This window comes from Camelus dromedarius, chromosome 10 (genome assembly GCF_036321535.1).
Source record: "Camelus dromedarius isolate mCamDro1 chromosome 10, mCamDro1.pat, whole genome shotgun sequence".
Taxonomy (NCBI): Eukaryota; Metazoa; Chordata; class Mammalia; order Artiodactyla; family Camelidae; genus Camelus; species Camelus dromedarius.
In genome coordinates this window covers 51,919,625-51,930,546 of record NC_087445.1, presented here as the reverse complement: position 1 = coordinate 51,930,546, position 10,922 = coordinate 51,919,625, and the positions used below count along the sequence as shown (strand labels likewise).

The 10,922-nt window shown below is 35.0% G+C and overlaps 1 protein-coding gene across 1 annotated transcript in view; it reads left to right on the top strand.

The window, feature by feature from the left end:
- Positions 1 to 257: 257 nt before the first annotated feature.
- The window catches only part of BAAT (bile acid-CoA:amino acid N-acyltransferase), a 32,292-nt gene continuing 21,627 nt past the window's right edge, over positions 258 to 10,922 (top strand). Inside the window, exon 1 of the mRNA XM_064490360.1 lies at positions 258 to 1,061. The gene's annotated coding sequence lies outside the window, so the exon portion shown is untranslated. The remainder of the gene's footprint in view (positions 1,062 to 10,922) is intronic.

The window sequence follows — 10,922 nt, the reverse complement described above, 5'->3', positions numbered from 1 at the left end:
ATGTAAGGTTAAAAAGCCAAAGCTCTAAAGATTCTTAGAAACAATGAACAGTACATATATGTAAATTTAAAAATATATGTGCAGTAAAAAAAAATCTATCAAGCCATGAAAAACATAGAAGAAACTTCAAAAGACATACTACTAAATGAAAGAAGCTAGTCTGAAAAGTTTACAAACTGTACAATCCCAAACAAATGACATTCTGGAAAAGGCACAGCTACAGAACCAATAAAAAGATCGTGGTTTCCAGGGGTTTGGGGAGAGGGAGGGAGGGAGGGATGAATAGATGGAGCACAAGGGATTTTTAGGGCAATGAAATTATTCTGTATGATACTATAGTGGTGGCTACATGTCATTATGCATTTGTCAAAACCCATAGAATGTACAACATCAAGAATAAACCCTAATGGGGTGGTGGGATGGGACTGGGATTTCAAAATGTAGAATAGATAAACAAGATTGTACTGTGTAGCACAGGGAAATATATACAGGATCTTGTGGTGGCTCACAGCAAAAGAGAATGTGACAAAGAATATATGTATGTTCATGTATAAGTGAAAAGTTATGCTCTACACTGGAATTTGACACAACATTGTAAAATGACTGTAACTCAATAAAAAAAAAAGTTAAAAAAAAAAGTAAACCCTAATGTAAACTGTGGACTTTGGTTGATAATAATGTACCCATGTTGGTTTATCAATTGTACCAAATATGCCACACTGATGAGAAATGTTGAGGGTAGGGGAGTATATATATATATGTGTGGGTGGGGAGAGCTATGTGGGAACTCTGTATTTTCTATTCAATTCTGTGAACCTGAAACTGATCTTAAAAAAAATAAAGTCTATCAAAAAATAAATTAAAAAATCCTTACATAGTTATCAAAGGAATAAAGCCAACCACAAAGTAAGAATTAATTCAAAAACATACTTAGCACCCTGCTATTAACAGCAGCATTTATTTATTCAGGATCAGCAGAGACTGCAGTTCGGGGTCGGCAATCATGGCAAATCACGTGCAAGTCCCCACACGGGAAGGAGAAGGATTTTCTGGAGGAAAAAGTAAGTTGGGAGGGCTACCGTAAACTGGAGTCCATGGCTTTTCGTTGCCTGAGTCCTTATCTGAAAAGAAAAGGAGTCTTTCGCCCTATTGGGCTCTGCTATTGTTGCAGGGTATGAGAGCTCCCCCTGCTGGTCTCCTAGTTATATTTAATTGAGGTTTCTGTTCATTAATTTTTTTATAAGTCCTTGGCCCGGACATTGGAGTAGTCTCCATGTCCAAAGAGGCAGAGATTGGCCCCTCCATGGCTGTTCATCTAAAACAAGTCACAGCCACCATGCTTATCAATGGGCCCAACTTTATTCTTGATATTCCACAGGTATATCGTAGTCAGATAAATCAGCCCTTACCCCTCTCTCCATAATTATTGTCCATCAGTACCTTAGGATTCATAGAGTTCTAGCACCTTTTTGAGAAAACTAGACTTGAAGCTGGTGAGACTCTTCCTCCCCCCACTGAAAAGGCCCAGGGACATATTCTCCTCATTGTGGGAGAAGAAGATAAGAATGTCAAGCAAAGTATATGCAGAGCAAGCCATAAAACGTCTGAGGAGGAACAACTGGACCCTGCTGTCTTACCCGGCGGTGGGGCAGCTGATAGAGCCTCCTATAGCCAACTGTGCTGTGCCTCCAGGATCCCCAGTCTCCACCTCTACCTACACTGTGGAGGACAGGTGATCCCACATGAAGCTGCTAAGAACATTCCTGGAAAGAGATCCAGATGTTTCTCAGAAAATACCTAATTCCAGTTGTGACCAGCCTTCTCTGAGAAGAGCAAATATTCCTGGGAAATAGAGAAACAATAGGATGCTTTACCAGACCTCCACTTGATTTTCATGGAATGGTGCTTTTAATCTCTTCTTGTAAGAAGGAAGTTATGGCAAGAGAAGGCAGAAAAACTGAGAATGGTTATACCCTGGCTTTAGAAAGGGGAAAATGGTTTCCATTTAATCTAATATCATAAACGGAGGGGTTTATAGTTCTAGAAATAAACTTAGAGCTCTACCTGCCCTAAAATATTTCTGTTTACAATTATAGCAATTCACTACAGAGAAAAATTACCAAAAATGAACCAGAGAATCCTCTGGTTTGTAAAATAGTCATGAATAGAATCAGGTGCTAACATGTGTTGATTTCTTAAAACTGAAGTTAAATATGCTTAGATCTCTCATATTTGAAAATATGCTTATGGCTCATGGTTATTTCATTGTTTTTGGAAAACTAAGCCTGGGTTAAAAAAATACATTATTTTAAGACAATATGGAAGCAGGTATGGAGGTAACATTATTGAATCAGCCTACAATCAATAATTCAACAAAAGCTAGCAAAATAAAATAATTTTTTTGTGCATCTAAACATGTGTAGCATCTTGAGTGAGGAGCAATCTGAGATTCACAGAATTTCAATCTAGGGTAGATATGATGGTGTGAATTGTGTGCTTCTAGATTAGGGGCAGACAGACTCTCCCTAGCAAAGTAAATATTTTCTTCTTTGTAGGACATAAGGTCTCTGTCACTATTGTGCAATTCAGCCATTAGATAGGATGTAATAAATGATCGTGTCTCTGATCCAATTAAACTTTATTTATGAACACTGACATTTGCATTTCATATAATTTTTACATGTCACAAAATAATAATTTTCTATTTTTTCTAAGCATTTACAAATGTAAAAACCATTCTTAGTCCATGGGCAGCAGAAAAACAGGTTGTAGGCTGGATTTGGTTCGCAGGGCACAGTTTGATGACCCTGGAGCAAAACAAATTTCTTTGTCCAGGGTTAACTTTGAGGTATCTTCTCTAAGGAGAAACTCATAGCCCATATATTCCTGAGCTGCTGTATTGAAGTGAATGGAAGTAGAAAGTGATTGGTGTATAATCAAGGTGAAGGTTAACCAGTAGAGAAGTATTTTGAATCACTTTGTAGGTAAGATGGGGAGCCAATAAAGAATTAAAACAGTAGAAGTAACATGATGACATTTCAGTTGTATCTGCCTAAACTTTTCCTTTTATCTGCTTTCTGATACTTCCTGTTTAGAGTAAAACTATTCCACTCAATATGAGTGGACATATTGGCCTCCCTCCTCTCCCACTCATCATTTTCCCATTTCCCATACCTGGCCAGTCAGAATACCTCACTTTTAATTATAATACCTCTTGTGACTTAGCCTATGTAATAGTTATGTTATGTGCTGTATACATTAGTATACACTCAATATGCTACATAACAGTTATCATAATGGGTATAATAGGTACAATTTTTCTTGTTTCTTGTTTTGGACTTTAGGAAGAATGTTAGTGTTTGGCTTAATATATATCCCTTGATTTATACTTTATGGATTTTTCTTTGAAGCCAAGAAGGTTTGGGATTCTTTAAAGTGGTTTTTTTTTTAAGCATCATTAGAAATTATTATATGGTTTTCTCTGTACATCTATTAATATGATAAGAATTATTTTTCTAGTATTACATTTGTAGGCTAAAACTCAATTGGTTATGATGTATTCATAATTAACAATAAGATCAAACCATTTTTTGTGTGTGGGTTTTTTTTTTTGGTCTTGTATTATATCAGTTTTGTGTTTGTTTCATAAAAAGAATTCAAAAGTTTTCCATCTTTCCTATAACAATTTAATTAGGACAGAAATTGTCTCTTCTTTAAAAGCTAGTTGTTCTATCCTGGATATTACATTGTTTCTGGTAATTTTTTTAAAGACAACCTGGATTTTTATTGTTATTTGGTATATTATATCTTGTCTACATTATAGTGGATATTTTCAATCTAAAGTTCTTTATATATATTTTTGGCATTTTATGTATCAGGAAAATTAGAAAAATTTAAGATTAAAATTAAACTATATGACAAAATCTAAAAAACAAAACAAAATAAAACCAAAAAAACCCCACTCCAATTCTGGCATATTAATGTTGCTAGAGTTAAAACAGAAATGAATTCCATATTAATTTTATTTAGTTTTTGAAATTATATGAGCAAAGCATTGTAGATCATCCTAGCATTTTTTTATTGTGGTAAATAGAAAAAACATAAAACGTATCATTTTAACCATGTTTAGGTGAACATACGCTGAATTTCATAGTGGCATTAAGTACATTCACATTGTTGTACTACCGTCACCACCATCTATCTACAGAACTTTTTTCTAAATTGAATTTTCCTAAACTGAAATTCAAACCCATTAAACAATAACTCCCCATTTCCCATTCCCCCAGTCTCTGGTAACCACTGTTCTATCTTTTGTTTCTATGAATTTACTCTTGATAGGTATGTAAGTGGAAACATACAATATATGTCCTTTTGTGCCTGGTTTATTTTGCTTAGCATAATGTCTTCAAGGTTCATTTATGTTGTAGCATGTGTCAGAATTTTCTTTTCAAGACTGAATAATATTCCACTGTATGTATATGTGCCGGAATTTAATTTATCTATTCATTCACCAATGCACATTTGGGTTCATTCCACCTTTTGGCTATTGTGAATGATGCTGCTATGAATGTTGGTGTATAAATAATTGTGTAAGTCTCTATTTTCAGTTATTTGGGGTATATAAGTGGGACTGCTAGCTCATAAGCTCTATGTTTAATTTTTTGAGGAACCACCATACTGTCTTCAACAGTGACTACATCATTTTACATTCTTACCATCAATACCCAATTGTTTCAATGCCATGTCCTCACCAACACTTGTTATTTTCTGTTGTTTTGATAGTACCTGTTGTGGCAGGGCATACCTTGAGTGAGGTGGCTTTATTCAGCTGAGGTAATCCCTGAAGAAGGCTGACAGCTAAGATCTCTCCCAGCAGCTGGATTATAAATCCTTTATTCCCATAGGAGGGTCTGAGTGCAGCATCACTGTGTCCACCACAATGGCTTTCTGAGTTCTGTCACTTAGGGGCCCCCTCTCTATTTTTGAAATTTCTTGCTTCACCCAGAGATTGACCTTCTCAAAGCCATTCTTCTTCCAGTGGGGCTGTCTTTTCCTGGGAGTAAATATTCATAAGTTGTTAGTCTTATCTGTCTTCTAGTTCACTGAAAGTGTGGTTGTTGAGTTTTGCTGTTGCTGTTTTTGTTCTCCATTGTCTTTGTAACACTGGTTTTCGGGAGAAGGGAAGCTTTAGAACTGAATGGCCACCATATTCCTATTGAAGCTGAAAGTTAGGAAAATTCTTATAATTATCTTTGGTTTTTTTCAAGAATTTGAAGTGAATCTTCACAATGAATAGTCAAATTGTTTTCAGAACTTCTGATGAGTTCATAGTCTGGTAGTTCAAGAGATGAGAAGAACCCTTTGTATCATGATCAAGGTGTTAGTTCACAGCTCCAGTTTAGCAATTGCCATATTCACGTCATCTTGCATGGAGAATACTGACTGATATAAATTTGATTTGTAGGAAAAATTAAGGTTGTTCAAATATGCATATCAATCTGCTTGATATATTAACTTGTATATCCAGTCCAAATCATGTATACTATTGTGGAGATAAACAATTTCATCACCTCTCTTAACTTTTTACTCAAATCTCACATTCTTAATGAAAGGATACTCTGACCTTCTAATTAATTCTGTATCCACTTGTTCCACTCCTTGCACCTGCCCTTTACCCAGCTTGACTATCACCTTATACAGTATCATATGACTTACTTATTACGATGATTATTTATTGTCTGTCTACCATTACTAGAATGTAAGCGCCCTGGGAGCGCACATTTCTGTCTCGTTCACTGCTGCATCCCCAGTGCTTACTATATGTTTGTTGAAAGAATGAGCAACAAAATAGCATTAGCTATCATTTACTACATGTAACTGGAAGGTGATTTGCATTTTTTCTCTCTTAATTCTCACAGCAGAATTATAAAGCAAGCAGTTTAATACTGAAGTTCTTCCAGCAACTTGAACAGAGGAATGAGAACATTCGTATGCAGGTACAAATGAGCTTCAACACAAAAATGCAAATGTTTGCTATTACTCACTTCTGCTCACAAAGCTGAGGAAAAGAAGGTAAAAATGTCAGCACCCTGCCTTTAACCTGACTGACAATTTTAACAACCTCATTAAGAATTTCTCTAAAATCTTTATGCCTCTCTCCAGCAGCTGGAGATAAATTTATTTCACTTCCATTGCAATAACCTGAATGTAGAGGACAAATAATCTTCTGTGTACTCAATAATTGTAGCTCCTGGAAGTAACATTTAATTCACATGGAAATTCAATATAGGAATCTATATTACTTTTCCCATCACCTATATTTTGTGTATCATCTGAACTTCAAAACAACAATTTTAGAAGTGTTAGTTTCCAAAGGTTTAAAGTATTCATGGTTTACCTGGGCACCATGACGATATATCAAGCAGGTTACCTTGCTGCTTGTTTTAATCTCACCCAACATATCAGTGAAATCAGGATTATGTGATCTATTTTATTCCTCAATTCACATTACACGTGTGTCAGTTGAAATAAAACCATGTTTGCCATTAAAAAGTGATATCACATGCAGTGTTTCCTGAAGTGTGGTTATTACAACACCTTGTGGGGAAAACTTGTAGCAGACGCTGTTGATGACCTGCTCATGTCCCCTCACACCACACCATTTTAGGATACCACTGCCCAGCCACAGCCCACTGCCCAGCCACAGCCCACTGCCTGAGGGATTCCTCTGTTAGCCAGAGCCTCCCCTGCCTGCAGGTGCGACAGGATGAAAATGCCTGAGAATGAACACCTCACTAAACCCCATCTCAGGAACAGTCCTTAAACAATAAGTGGCAGAAGTTGGTAAATTAATATCCCAATTCTCTTGTCCTCACGATGGAATCACTTTGAGGCACATGTTCTGCACTGACCCCGGAGTTCTCCAGTGGGTTCATTGCCAGTGACCCACAGTGGCAGCTGACTGGATGATGCACCCTTTCAGGCTTCCTTCCCTACCCCATCTCACTTCCCTGTTCCCCTGTTTTTGGTTTCTGGGATCATCTCCCAAATTAACTACTTGCCTTCAAATCCTCATCTTAGGGTCTGATATGAGGGAGACTTGAATTCAGACAGTTGTGTAAGCTGTTTTCAGATGGGTTTCTGTCATGCAGCTTTCATGAAATTTGAAAACATGGAAATTCTTGGTGAGCTATTTTTATTGGGATAGAGAGGACAGAAAATGGAGTGCAATTGGCTAATGAGTAGAGGGGAAAAGAGGAGGTGGAGACTGTTGCAAAATTTCTAGGCAAAAGCAACTGGATCGTGGTTCATGTTCTGCTTATGATGCATGTTTTGTTTTTGTTGCTGATTTTTTATACACTTCCACGTTTATTGTAGTTCACAATAGTCAAGATACGGAAATAATCTAAGTGGCCCTCAATGGATTAGCAAATTAAAAAAAAATATATATATATACACATACAACGGAATACTACTCAGCCTTAGTTAAAAAGGAAATTCTGCCATTTGCAACAACGTGGATGGACCTTGAGGACATTATGCTAAGTGAGGTAAGTCAGATAGAAAGACAAATACTGCATAATATCCCTTATATGTGGAATCTAAAACACAAAACAAAACAAAATACTGAACTGGAGAAAACAGAATGGAATGATGGTTACCAAAGGCTGGCAGTGGGGTGAGGGGATGGGAGCGATGCTGTATAAGGGTATGTACTTGCAACTAGTAGTTAAATAATTCCTAGAGCTCTAATATAGAGTACGAGGGTTACGAACAATAAAACTGCTGTTTTTGTCATTAATTTTAAGTTAATATTTTTGACTTTGAGATATCTTGGAATGGTCACTGAATCCCAAATTAATAAAGAAGAGATGATGTGTTAATGTATAAGCTTGAGCTAAAAGCAACCAAAATTTAAAAAGCCTTTTTCGCTATTGCAGAGATTGGCACTTACCTTGAGGTACTGTTCAGAAGAAACCAAGATTCTGCAGTTAAAATACACATTTATTACCTCAGAGTTCTATCCCCTAATTTGACTCAAGTCTAATTATCAAGCTTGGTTATTAAAAAATTAACTAAATTGTATTCATTATTTAGATTTCAATCACATGTATGTAAATGCCATGACATAAAAAATTGATCCAAATTTTTTCTAATACTTTGAGACTGAAACTTGTTTATTATTTCAAGCGATCCTTGCCATATTGTCTGCTCTGTATTTACTGGAGGCTTGCATTTGACTTCTAGGATCAAGGGTCAAAGTTAGAATGCCAAGAACAAAATGTACCTCCCCTAGGCTTTCAGCAATGCTGGGACTGTATGGGCATAAAATCATACTGAGCAGATGCTGCTAAACATTTTTTCTTAAATCCCACAACACAATATTTTAATTTTTGCTTTAAGGAATCTGATGCATTTTAAAGCACAACTAAAGACAAAAATGGTCTTTCCTATTTACCCATATGTTTATTATTTCTAGTGTTCTCCATTATCTCCTGGATATCTGAGTTTCTGTTTGGTATCATTTTTCTTTTGTATGAAGAACTTCACTTAACAGTTCTGCTGGCAATAGAACTTTCAGTTTACTTTCATCTGTTTATTCTTTCTTTTTCTAAAAAGAGAAATAGATATCTTATTGAAAACTTTATAATATGATATAAAGAGGTTCACATCACAAAAGAAACGTCAACAAATTATCGATTAGCTCCAGTGATGTGCTGGTAAATGCATATAACACATGACTAAAAAAAGTATGTATTATAAATTTTATTGATATAAAGGATTATAGAACACAATTTAAAAATAATATTAAAACATGAAATAGTCCTTAATGTCCATTTTATACAGCTAGTTGATTCTCACAGAAGGCTCTCACTCTTGTATCCATAGCTGACCAATGGTTTCAATTCAACTGTCGTTTGACAAACAGAGCTCTATTTCAATTTATTTTCCAATAAATTCATTGTCATTAAATCTGATATGTGATCTACTGTTACATAATTTCTCACCCTGCTACAAACTGTACTCATTAAATTAAAACTTCTTTAGCTTTAGCACTACATATGTTGTTTGTCAGTGATATGAGTGATGAATCAGATTCAAATACTGGAATATTTCCTCAATTTTCTGTGCTATTCCCAGTGTAATGGCCACTGACACTACAAAAAAGTCTTTATTCTTTTTTTTTAATTCTTGAATAACATTTTCACTGGATATAGAATTCTGGGTTGACACTACTTCTAAAGAATGTCTTTGTCACCTCTGTTTCTGATTAGAAGTTAGCTATCAAAGTGTTGTTCATCCACATGTAATGTGTTATTTTTATCTGACTGCTTTCAAAACTTTCTGTTTATCTATGGTTTTTAGCAGTTAGAATATGATCTTCTTAGGTGTGATTTTCTTTGAACTTATCTTGCTTGGGGTTAATTTCTTGAATCTATAAATTTAGATATTTCCCCCAACGTTGGGGATTTTCAGATATTATTTCTTCAAGTAATTTCTCTGCTCTGTTCTGTTTTCTTCTTCTAGAAATGCAAACACATGCACTTTAGACTTTTCTTTGGATATTTTCCTACAAGTCCCTAAGACTATATTTTTCCCATTTTCTTTTCAGTTTTTTTCCTTTCTCTCCTTCATGTTGGGTAATTCCTACTGACGAGTTCTCAAGTTTTGGACCATTTTTTTTCTAACTCCCATCTTCTATTAAACTTATCTTATGTTTTTCTCCCAAAGACTTAATTTTTTTAGTTCTACTATTTCCATTTTTTGGTATAGTTTTTTTTTGAAGTGTAGTTAAGAGATATTATTATGTTAGTTTCAGGTGTATCACATGGTGATTCAAATATTTAGATACATTACAAATCATCATCATAATAAGTTTGGTAATCATCTGTCACCATACAAAATTATTACAGTATTACTGATTATATACTCTATGCTGTACATTACATCCCCTCTTATTTATTTTATAATGGGAATCTGTACCTCTTAATTCCTTTCGCCTATTTCACCTAACCCCTACCCATCTCCTCTCTGGCAACCACCCATTTAATTTCTGTGTCTATAAGTCTGTTCCTGTTTTGAGTTTAGAATACATATACAAGTGAAATCAAATGACTTATTTCACTTAGCATAATACCCTCTAGACCTATCTGCGTTGTCACAAATGGCAGCATTTTATTCTTTTTATGGCTGAGTGTTATTCCACTGTTAACAGGCATGCCTCAGAGGTATGCTGACTACCACAATAAAGTGAATATCACAATAAAGCAAGTCACATGAATTTTTTGGTTTCCCAGTGCATGTAAAAATTACGTTTACACTAAACTGTAGTCTATTAAGTGTGCAATAACATTATATCTAAAAAAAGTGTCCTTAACTTAGTGAAAAATACTTTATTGCTAAAAAATGTTAACCATCATCTGAGCCTTCAATGAGTCATAATCTATTTGCTGGTGGTGGAAATTTCTTTATTTTTTATTTTTTGGAAATTTCTTAGAATAAGACAACAATGAAGCTTGCCCCATCCATTGACTCTTCCTGTCACAATTTTTTTTTTTGTAGCATGCAACGCTGTTTGATAGCATTTTACCTTACCCACAGTACAACTTCTTTCAAAATTGGAGTCAATCCTCTCAATATAATATATAGTATTGTATTAGTTTCATGTGTACAACATAGTGATTCAAAATTTTTATAGATTATACTCTATTTAAAGTTATTATAAAGTATTTGCTATATTCCCTATGGTAATACAATATATCCTTGTAGCTGATTTATTTTAATACATAGTAGTTTTTACCTCTTAATCCTCTCCCCCTATTTTGCCCCTTCTTCCTTCCTTCTCCCCACTAGTAACCACTAGTTTGTTTCCTATATCTGTGAGTCTGTTTCTTTTTTGTTGTATTCACTAGTTTGTTTTA